Consider the following 11,515-nt stretch of genomic DNA (forward strand, 5'->3'; position numbering starts at 1 on the left):
AAGAAGGAGGGTGCATGAAAAAGTGCAAATTGATTTTTTTTTTTTGTATTGGCAGCGTTCACACATGTGCTGTACGCACAATGTGTCCCGCATCCCGGTGATGCAAACTGCCTCTAACACGACAAGGACTGCTTACCATAAAACATTCAGCTTCCTGTATACGTAGTAGCTGAACGTTAATTGTATAGAATTACGCATTATGTGGCCTTTCTTTACAGAAGGTTCGTCGTAGAGTTCATCGAGCGTGGTACAACAATTTCAGTACAACAACTCGTCAAATGCTGTAGATATATAGAAGACAACTTGATACTCGAATTTTTCTTCCTTTCCTTTTCTTTTTTTGGTTCGCCTTTGTAGTCAGCTGCTATCTTGGAGTATCCTTAAAGGTGAATGCATTTCACATTTCTGCCATATATAATACCTTTGTCACACTTAAAGTCCTCAATGATGGTAATTCAGGGCTTCACGTCGCGAGACAACGAAGTCATCAATGAAGATTGGATCCAACGGGAATTGAACATGCACGGAGCGTCACCAAGCGTGTAACATATTAACTTCTCAGAGAGCATTGAATACAATGGGCTTTGAGAAGTTGACATATTCATCGCTTGGTGGCGCTTGTTCATCTGTGCAATTGATGACTCCAAGTGTGACATGGGCGAGACACAAGCAAACTTGTCTTCCGTGCTAAGACTGGTGCGTCTAGGGACCTCTCACATTTTGGGCCAGTATCATCGTGTGATTGCTCGTTTGATCTTTCTTACTGACATTTATTTTGCTGGTCCCGTTCGCTTTCCACGCTGTTGTATGCAAACTCAATAAAGAGAGGCAAAAAGTGCTTCGACATCAAATAAAATCGTTCCCCCCTTGTCCAACACATTCCACTGTCATTCTTCCCCCTGGCTTTTTCTTCCCCATCGGGTCGTCTGTCTCCCCCTCCAAGGAAGTCCGATCATATTCGATCACCCTGCAGTCCCGTCACTGACCGAGAATAGCAGCCACTTCCTTAAGTGGAGAAGTGACTTGCAGGAATTTTTCTCTTTACTGTGCGTGGCTCAGCGAAAAATTCGCTTATCACGCGGTCGAAGAGAGATTCGACAGTTGTCGAGCACCCCTTTCGCTGAGGTGTACGTCATTTCTTACATGGACTGCAGGGAAGTTTGTCTGTCGCATACCCCATTGCATGCATGGACGTCCAGCGTAACAGCAGAAATTCAATACAAGCTTATATTCAGCTTTTTATTTTTGAGGTACCCATGAACAACCTAAATGGCCTACCTTATAGTGCACACTAAAATAGACACAGAACGAAGAGCGGTATATTAGTGACATCCATGATTGTAGCAATCATCAAACGATAGATTTGAGAGCACGAGAAAATGAGCTGTTGTTGGCAAAAATACAGATATGATACTGGCGAAGAACGTTATTGAAATGAATCATAAGACGTGTTAATGGACTGCAATCGCGATTATCGGTAATGCAGTGGTTCCCAAACTTCGCCGGCCCGCGGTCCATAAAAATATAGACAACGTCGTCGGGACGTCTCCACCCCCCTCCCAGTTTCCCTCGTCGGGATGCCGGACGTCTTCAGACCTCACCGCAAGAAGGTTAGCCAAATCTATAGAATTACATTTTATTGGAGCTGCATTCAGAGCGAGTTATCTGGGGCCAAAACTTCTTGCACAACGGCAGGCTTGATTTCGAGCTGTGACTTGCTGTACTTTGTTTTGAGTGTCGATCGCCACAGCGGAGAAGCGAAGCTCGCATAAGTACGTTGTCGCAAACGGAAGCAATATTTTCATGGCTTTTCTCGTCAATAGCGAGTATTCCGTGACCAAACCTGCCCAAAATTCCTGAAGTGGTTGTGGCGGCCCGTGGACGACGACGACGCGCCGCTGCTGCCGCGCGCTACAGCGTCTGGCAGCCAGTTCTACCGGCACCGTCCTAGCGTGCGGCCACGCACATCTGCCCGCTCGGACATTCCATCACCGCTGGTTGGGACTAATGTAGAGGAACACCACCTTCTCTACATTTTGTGACCCGAACAACGAACACCATGTGCGGCGTAATTTGGACATTCATCATCCTAAATTTTTCGGCGAACCTGCAGCGAACCACCTTCGGGCAGGCAAGTCGCACCGGCACCGGGACCCCAGTTCCACCGGGGACCCGCATGGAGATCACAGGAAGTTTAGTTTCCGGCCTCCACCTCCTTCACGATTGTCCTTCTCGGCACTTCTCTGGTGACAACCAGTATTTTTGTCTCTCAACGCACTCAACAACTGCTCAACACAGCCAGCAGCCACTCAACGCAATCAGCAACTACTCAAGCACCCAACCACTCAGCACTCACGCCTCATCTCTGGAACACGCACGGATCGCTGCGCTCTTGTTCCCGCCATCCCGCTGCTGCTGCATAAACTGCCACGATCACGAGCCGTGTTTCCATCATTCACGAGTCGTCCTCATTCTCCTCTTCATGGTATCGATGCGGACGTCAACCGCATGAACCGCTCCGCGTCTAAGGGGGTAGTGATGTGGTGGACCGTGGACGACGACGACCCGCCTCTGCTGCCGCGCGCTACTACGCCTGGCAGCCAGTTCTACCGGCACCGTCCTAGTGTGCGGCCACGCACATCTGCCCGCTGGGACATTCCATCACCGCCGGTCAGGACTCATGTAGAGGAACACCACCTTCTCTATACATGGATATCACGGAAACCGAAACTACAAACTTCAATCTGAAATCAGGTCCTTGAACTGAAGTTCGTCTGCTGTACTAAAGCCCCCGGGAAGAGAAATCGTGCCCAAGTGATCCATGTCTCTTGAACTGCTCTGCGGGGAATACTTCTCAAACTGAAGCTTCAGTGCCTATTAATAGTTACTTATAATATAACCGAGGGATTCAGCTGCATCACACGACCCTGCGCCACGCGCCACGACTGCGCGGTGCGCCGTTAAGTCGGGGCTTTCGTGTATACCGCGATAGATGCAGACGCTGTGGCCTGTAGCCTTTAGTGGGAGAGAGTGTTGCTCTCACGACATCGATTTAGTGGGAATGGATGTTGTTTTCGCGACATAGATTTTGCCCTTGTGCACAAGTGAAAACATACGGGAAATCGAGGCTGTGTGATGTGTCGAAGCGTCGCTGACCCCACATGCAAGCGCATTTATGAGAAACCTCCGCGTCTGCTGCCACGGGCTTCCTGGTAATGCAGAGTAGCGTGCACGACGTGGCATTTTTTGTAAAAATTTGTGGGCCGCTTCGCGCCCCTCCCCCTCGTAAGATGTCGCGAGCCCCATAGGGCACGAGACCCACAGTTTGGGAACCACTGCGGTAATGTAAAAAGCAGAATACCATTGACGACACGTTGAAAGAAGGAATGATGGCAAATCATCGAGAGTCTATATGTGCGTGAACTACATTGTACGAACTGTACGAATATTGAACTACAACTACGTGAACTACACAAGAACACAAGGTGATGAAAAATACGACGTGATTGCAACATTGACAAAGTAAGTTTGTGAATTCAATGATTATAGTTTTAATATATGGAAATGCCGGTATGCTATGCTATATCTAATGAAATGTTGTTGTACGTTTTCGATCATTTGTCGTTATTTGTCGTTCGCAATAGCTGACTCTCTAAATTATTCATAACAAAATATTATACATTGCGGTTGGGGTTCGGGCTATTCGTAGTTTATTTATTTTTGGTATATTCAGAGAGAGTTTTTCAGAGTTAATTATTTGCTGAGAATTCGGAGTTTTCTATCATAACGCTTTACAACGGAGATAATAGCGATTTTTACGAATCCTTCTTCCTCAGACAGTTTGCGAACCGTTTTGTGTATGACCAATGATAAGGGGAAGTGACTCAAAACGTTATCACCTGACTACATCACCTGATTGGGTCGTGACAAAACCGGTCGCGAACCGTTTGAGTGAAAACGATTCCCTAAAACTACCTAATATCCGAAATTCGAAGAGAAAACGGTGGCTCTGAAATGACAAACTGACAAGAACAACGAAAGGCTACCGTGCATACAACGAGATTTGTATCACGGTCTGACATACTCGCAAGACAGCTTTCGCTTGCATTCCATCTTACTATCGTCGCTGCACCAGCTAACTGCCCGTTGAAGAAGACCATTTGTATGTAATCTGTACTCCCTTGTCCACATTGAGGATTGAAGGGAAACATGAAGAAACGGAAAAGGGGGAAGGAATAGGGAAAAGAAAAACACTGAGACGCTGGAGACGTTTAGCCGAAATGATCTCAAAACGCCTTCATGTCGAGTACGGTCAATAAATAGGGTAGCCCGTTCAGCGAGTTCAATATCGAGGTGCCCGTACTCAAGAAAGGAGTTCACCGGTAACATGCAGATGTTTCCCATTGTTAAGTTAAAGACGGCCGTACAGTGGATTTATGTCAAAGGACCAACCATTCCATGTAGCGTGGGTTGCTACATCGCGATACCATGCAATCTCGACACAAAAAGAAACTAATCTTCATAGCCAGACCCCAGGTTTACTTCCTGGTCTCTTCTTACACGGGAGCCGGTAAAGGAGTCGGAATCTCCTTACATGTTTACCGGCGTAGGTTTTCGATTTTCTTTATAAATTTGAATACGCAGGACCCTAATTATGGTGTATGAATTTGTGGGAGCACAATATCCGTTTTATTATTATTTTAAATTTTAATCTAATCCAATGCGTTATGGGGCACGAGTCACGTATGCACTCTTTCTTTTTCTTTTTTTCTTAGTGGGGAGTGCGAGTTACAGAGGTACCTCTCCTAAAGTACCACTACGAACGAAATCTCGTGTCTTCAGAATCCTACCGCAGTTATGCCACTGATGAAACTCCCAACTCTCCAAGGTCGAAATAAAGTTGTTGTTGTTGTTGTCTCACTTTACGCTCTCCTTTTCTCACTTTACGTTCCTGCAAACTATTTTGGCTCTACGTGACGCGAAAGCTACAGAAAATTTTTATTTTTGAAAACTGCGTCGTCATGTTAGGCTCCGACGGAGCGTTCGGCTCTCACCTGGCAACGATGTTGTCCTTCGCGTCTTCCGGGGGGAGCAGTTTTTGCACTTCGTTAGCGGAGCCCCCATGTGACATATCATCCGACCACTCCGACACAGAGGGAGAAGACATCTCTCCCATTTACTCCTCTCTCCATCAGCGTCACATGACTTCTCCACCACGTGACGCTCCCCGGACGCCGGCATCGTTACTGGGAGACGAATGCCTTCTCCAGAACATGACATCATAGTAATTTTTGGGCTTACGCCTACGTCATCCGCTCTCCGCGTCATCGAAACTTGTGGAGGCTCAGGAGACCTTTAAAAATTGACAGAAATGCACAGCGTTCGTAGACAGGATTGAAATATCGCGTAGAGAATCCCTGAACCACAATCTTTTCATGGACTAAATAAAATAAGCGCCCTTTTCAGAGTCCGGTGTGGCGCTTTAACGCAGCTTGTGTCGTCATTGCAGAGCCGTTTGCTTGCATGATTTTGCGGCGTCCTGGGCCGACTTCACGTTGAGCTTTGGCGTTACTTGCCAAGTAAAGCTTGAAGAAAACCCTTTCTTATAACGTGACACTGAAACCTATTATTGATAAAGATGAATGCAATTTTGCGATTTCCTTCTTTCAGAAGGCTACATTTTCACGCGTCTCACCTTTCTTGTATTTTCATTTGGAGTCAGTGCTGCGAAGGAACTATGACTGTTGTACAATGGGACGCTGACAAAAGGTGAGAGGAAAAGAAGGGAGCCGAACGAGCGGGACGTAAAATCATTTATTGCATGTGCGCCGTGGGTTCAGTTTACAGGCAGCTGTACTGACATCGACCTAAAAAACCTGCTGAAATACACAGCCTCCCTGAGCACGACCTGCAGATGGATGTTATACTGAGTCACTATACAACGTATTCGTATGGAGGTCGGATACTGTATTCACATAGTTGATCTGGCCCCGGTTCTGCCACCTATGCGGTGGCGTATCGACTGTCAAAAAAGGTGAACAAGCGTGTTTCTGAATGCAGGTGTGTGTATCGGCTGACAGGCTCCAAGGGCGGGCAGTGATATTCATTAATAATCAGTACCACGCTGACACTTAACCTCCGCGTTATCGAGAGAAAAAAAAACCCCTGAAATGTGCGCAGTTGTGTGTGACTTATTCAGATAGTCATTCTCCAGACATGTTTCACTTCAGGCGGTTAGATTAAAACCTGATGAAGTGCAGGTTCTGCACGAAAGCTTGTGGATATTAAATTTTTATTCCAAAGAGTGATTCATTTCCTGGACTTATTGTGCTCTCACTACTATAACACTGGTCTGTGTATTTTTTTCCTTTATCGCCCAAGTGATTAGATTTTAACATGTTATCAAAGAGACAGTCCTCTAGCGCACACCTGCTCGCTCTCAGAGAAGGCTGGCAATTTCGAATTGCCTCTCTGGTATAATGAGATAACACTAAAAAAACTATGGGACCTCTGTTTGTATACAATCTATGATCTGTACTACCATGGAAACATGAAATAAAATGTGAAACACTGACAAATTTCGAGCTTGATTGACTTCGTTGATTTGATCCCTAGCTTCAAAGGGGCCCTTTGCAATATCCTTATCACGCTTCATGATAAAGCGGACGAGCGGTTCTATCAATACACATACGACGAAAATTTGGGGTAAATTGGGACTATGGTAAAACCCATATTAGAGAGTTTTAGTACATCGTACGCTATCGCCTTTGCGTACGTCAGTTTGGGCCATAACAGAAAGAGAGCTTCGCACAGTGCGCAGAACCACCAACGCTATCTGTTCCGTACGCTATCGCCTTTGCGTACGATAAACTAAAACTCTCTATTCGGAATCAAAATGTATCACGCGATGTTTTTCTTCTTCTTTTCTTTTTTTTTTCTTCGAGAAGAAAGTAGACTGACTAACGGTGATATAACAACACAGTATGGCAACATATATCCTGACTCGACACTTACGATTGTCGCACGCGTAGTAACCAGGATATCTGCACTGCAGCACTCGCAGGAATGCTGTGTATGCACTATGCACACATGAAAATATCCGAGTTGTTGTTCGCGTACTGCGTACATGCGAGAAGCCGATAAGAACGGAGAACAAAACTATAAACAGTTCCAACAAGCCTCATAGCATTTACAGTTATTCGTGTATGTCGTAATATAGCAGCAAGAAAATAATAAAGAGAAATATTTCATCCTATTAAGTGAACTTTTGTACACGCAAGGGGCGAGGAAAGAATTCTTTATTGATCTCAAATCTACGTTGACAGAACGCTCAGACAGAGGAACGTCGGCTAATAAGAAGGCAAGAGATAAAGCGAAAAGCCAGCGTGAAAAAAAAAGGACAAAAACGAAGCGAGATGCGAAAGCGAGATTGGGAAAGAAGGAAAAATCCTCTCTGTTCCGCTGTCTTCCTCAGGCTACATTAGCAGCAGCGCATGGGTGAAAAAGACCCCAGTATATGCATGCATAAATACATCTACACGGGGCACACACAGGCAAAGTCCAACATATAAATGAAAAGGCACTCAGAAAAGGGGAACACACACACATATACATAGTAAAGCAATTCCCTGAATATACGATGACTACCCAAAAGCACAAGAAAAACCTGGCCCAGTGCTTGATGATGCCTCGGGAGTAAAGGATTTTAATTTTTCCAACGAATTTGTGAAGCTGAAGTGCATGTCACTGCTCCAGAAAGAAGAAAAAAGGTCCAGTCCTTGTGAGAAAAAAAAAAGAAAAAAAAAGAAACTTGAATGAAGAACAAGAAAGCGAGAAAGATTCGACAAAGCGAATGCTATGTATATAGAAAAGACGTGCAAAGGCTAAGATAACTGGAACGTTTTTATTCCCTAGGTTTGTATGACTGGCGCTCGAGTTGTTTTCAAGCTCTTTTTCTAATTCGTGCGGCGCAGTCATTTCGTCGCTGGCGAGATAAAGCCGATATAACTTTTCTTTCGCTCTTAGGCGTTTGGAAGAACCTTTCAGTGGGGTTTATGTAAAATCTGAAGCACGCGTAATTAGGAAGGGTGTTCTTTCGACGCGTTTGCCTGGCTGATTTCAAAATATGAAGAAGCGTCGATGAAAAAGAAACAAATGACGAGTCAAGTTGAGATAGTTGCTTCTTCTTGCTTCTGCGTCAATAGCTCGCAATTGATCGCTTCCTTTCTTCGTATTATTATTCTCAGTGCACGTTGCGGATTGAAACGGGTGATTAGAATCCTGCGCAAAGAATCGAATTGAAGCAGGGGAGATGGAATCTCTGGGTGTTTGTTGCGATAATGCTGCTCAACCTCGCTATTTATTATTATGTATGGCGTCTATTCGTTGCTGTCAGAAGTAAAGAAAGCGAAAGCGCCACACAACCAAGTTCGCTGTTACAGAACAAGCGCACGTGTGGGCGGTATGTCCACGGCGGCGCCGTTCGTTGATCAGGGTACTGAGATTAACCGGGTTTTAAGGATGAAAGATGAAAGTCACTGAAAAGGTTAGCCAGCTGTAGGACTCGAACCCACATCTACTGGATTGCCGGTCCAGGGCTCTACCAATTGAGCTAAGGTAACAGGCCTTTTCAGCGACTTCCAAGGGTGCGTCATCTGAAGGGACAAACCAGCCACTCTCTCTCACTCATCCTCCTTTCACTCTTACATTTTTGCTCACTCAAACACATATTCATACGACGGGAACGACGCAGGCGGCAACTGTTGAAAATGAAATAACTGATGTTCTGAGGCTGAAAAGGCCTGTTAGCTTAGCTCAGTTGGTAGAGCCCTGGACTGGCAATCCAGAAGATGTGGGTTCGAGTCCTACAGCTGGCTAACCTTCTCAGTGAATTTCATCTTTCATCGTTAATTTCTTAGGCAAATTGACGCTTTGTATGTATTTGTCCCTTGTATGTTGTTCCAGCCTCAGAACATCAGTTCCTTCATTTCGGGTTTTAAGGCCGCTTTAGAATTCGTAGCCTGTACTACAGACGTTTCAGGACCTTTCAGGAGGAAATTACTTGATCCATGGTCAAATCCAGCCCACTGACACTCTGCCCTAAAAGCACTTAATAACCTTCCTGTTTTCCTCGCTGCGTCCTTTCCTCTGCAGCAAGGCATGTTACTGCAAACTGCGCCTATCTTTTGCCTATCCCATCCTGAATATTTTGCCTAAATATTTACCTATATTTCCAGGATAAAGAAAACATTTCAGGAATGCTCTGATGTTTCGCTAATCATGAAAAATTATTTCGCAGATGCTGCCGGTAATAAATCAAGACCTTACGTGGTGAGGCAATTGTGATGACGATCGACGTCGCAGTGCAGCGCATGAGCAACGAAGAAAGAAACAACGGAGGAGGGTACGGGAACTTCACGTGAGGTCCATCCTGTGGCCTCCCGCGGCTGATTACTCCTAGTGTTTCTGTAAATTTGACTACGCAGTGACGATACACGGCACAGCGAATACATTTTGCATAGTTACTCCTGATGGAAAGCTTGACGAATGAGACACGGTTTGGAGCCACGCTAAGTGCCACCTGATTGCTATTTCAAGCAAGTTGCATCCTGCAAGCAAGTTACTGACGGTTTCGGCCGAGATGGAACCCACAACTTTGAGATTGGTTGATGGACACACCAGCAACCGATCCACAAAGGCCCGTAAATTACTAAAAATACAATAAAAAACCCTCAATGCAAGGGGACGGCAAGGGCTTCATCTTATCAGTGCTTCATCTGTGTCGTCCTTTCTCGTCCCCCTGCACTGAGGGTTTCTATCGCTTTTAGTATGCTTTACCAAACAGTCCAGTTTTTAATCTTATTTAGCCAATAAGTAATTTCGCAAACACCATATACTCTGAAAAAGAAAGGAGATGATAAAGAAAAGGTGGTCATGGTCATCGTCGAAAGATGAAGTATGTTCTATCGATTCTCTCCTGTAGAATTTCAGATTTTTCGAGATTTTCAGGAACTGTGGAGTCAGGAGTGAGGAAGATGAAGGGCTCCGACGATGAGGCGGTCAGGTGACCAAGCCAAGAAAAGGGCCGGCGAGCCGCAAGGATGACAGACTGGGTGCGTGGCACTGACAAACACGAGCTCGAGACTGGGAGCCTACGGACAATAAACCGTTGACCACCATACTAAACCGGCCTGGTATTCTTGACTTGTGGTGTAAAATGTTGTAGGCAGCGCCTCGAAGAAGTACCCGGGTTCTCGCAACTATACTCGGGACCCAAGTGACATTATGACACGGTCACTTTTTTGCCCTACAAGGGTGCTGGCCTTAAACGTTACTATTCCTGAGGGAACCACGACGCCCATCTGTTCGCACGTTTGCTGCCCTGAGTAAGTTGTTCGCCAAGTGTACCATCATCATGTACGGCTCTGAGTGCATAGTGGAGTCGCAAGGACCCCGTCCCGTTCGGGGTTGCTTGTATGCAGCTGCCCGGGTTTGTGTCTGGTGTGGGCTCTAGCGCCATATGGAGAAGTTGAGTCATTGGCACGTGTCTGTTCCGTCACGTTCCGATATTGTCATAAAATATGAATGATATGTATGCGAGACAACGATCCCGTTCCGAACTTCCTGAGAGTCTATACGACTACCGCGAAACATGTGATTACCCTTGTGTTCAGCGGGTCTGCCGTCCACTGCAAGCGTCCACGACACTTCCGTGCAGCATGTAGAGAACTCTTCTGTGCAAGATGCTCAAACTTTGGCCACTTGACAAGCGAGTGCGCCTCCAAGTGCAAAAAACATAGAGGGATCGTGCGGCTGCCGCCTGCGTCATGTGGCTGTCGCTGATGCAGTCCGAACAACGAGACTATCAGTATAGCAGGTATAGTGATCTTCAATCTATTCTGAAAGAGGTTCTTCTTGAGGAAGCTTCGTTGGGAAAAGCCACCGGCACCCACGTTATTGCCATGAAATAGAAGTAGACGCAACCTCAAACACTTCAGCAGCAAGATGGAAAAGGAATGTCATGATTCTGTTCAAAACGAGGCAGCACAACTGTCTTCGTGCAGAGAACGGCGAACGGCGGAGAATGACCCACCACATCATCATCCCATTTGTGTGTGTGTGTGTGTCACGTGGTTTGATGAGCCAGGGATTTCCCAACGCGCCGACGGCACTGGTGAAGAGCTGTGTTGTCACCCGACCAATGAGCATAGGTTGGCGCAATCATGATGACAATGCCTTATCAAAGCCTGATGATCGCGATCATGAGTGCGATCACGAAGCATTGGCAAGCCTGCAGCGATCATGATCGCGCCGACTTATGCCAATGAGCAGACCAAGTCGCACAATCGTTTTTGGAAACACACACATTTATAAGCAATTAACAAAGAAACAATCAGCTATATACAGTTACTTGAACCACTAGTTGAACACGAGAGAGGAGTTTGCCTGACAGTACTATAGTTCGCATTACATAAGAGCAACATAGAAAGAATAAGAACAAAGCAAACTTGCGGTC

The 11,515-nt window shown here is 45.9% G+C and overlaps 1 long non-coding RNA gene and 1 other non-coding gene across 2 annotated transcripts in view; both read left to right on the forward strand.

Moving 5' to 3' along the window:
- Positions 1-10,202, forward strand: part of LOC135386056 (uncharacterized) — a 119,246-nt gene extending 109,044 nt beyond the window's left edge. Inside the window, exon 5 of the long non-coding RNA XR_010420575.1 lies at positions 9,299-10,202. This is a non-coding gene — a long non-coding RNA (uncharacterized LOC135386056). The remainder of the gene's footprint in view (positions 1-9,298) is intronic.
- On the forward strand, positions 8,804-8,876 carry Trnaa-ggc (transfer RNA alanine (anticodon GGC)). Its single transcript has one exon. It is a non-coding gene; the product is annotated as a tRNA-Ala (tRNA).
- Positions 10,203-11,515: the final 1,313 nt, after the last annotated feature.

This window comes from Ornithodoros turicata, chromosome 2, assembly GCF_037126465.1.
Source record: "Ornithodoros turicata isolate Travis chromosome 2, ASM3712646v1, whole genome shotgun sequence".
In the NCBI taxonomy this organism is placed as follows: Eukaryota; Metazoa; Arthropoda; class Arachnida; order Ixodida; family Argasidae; genus Ornithodoros; species Ornithodoros turicata.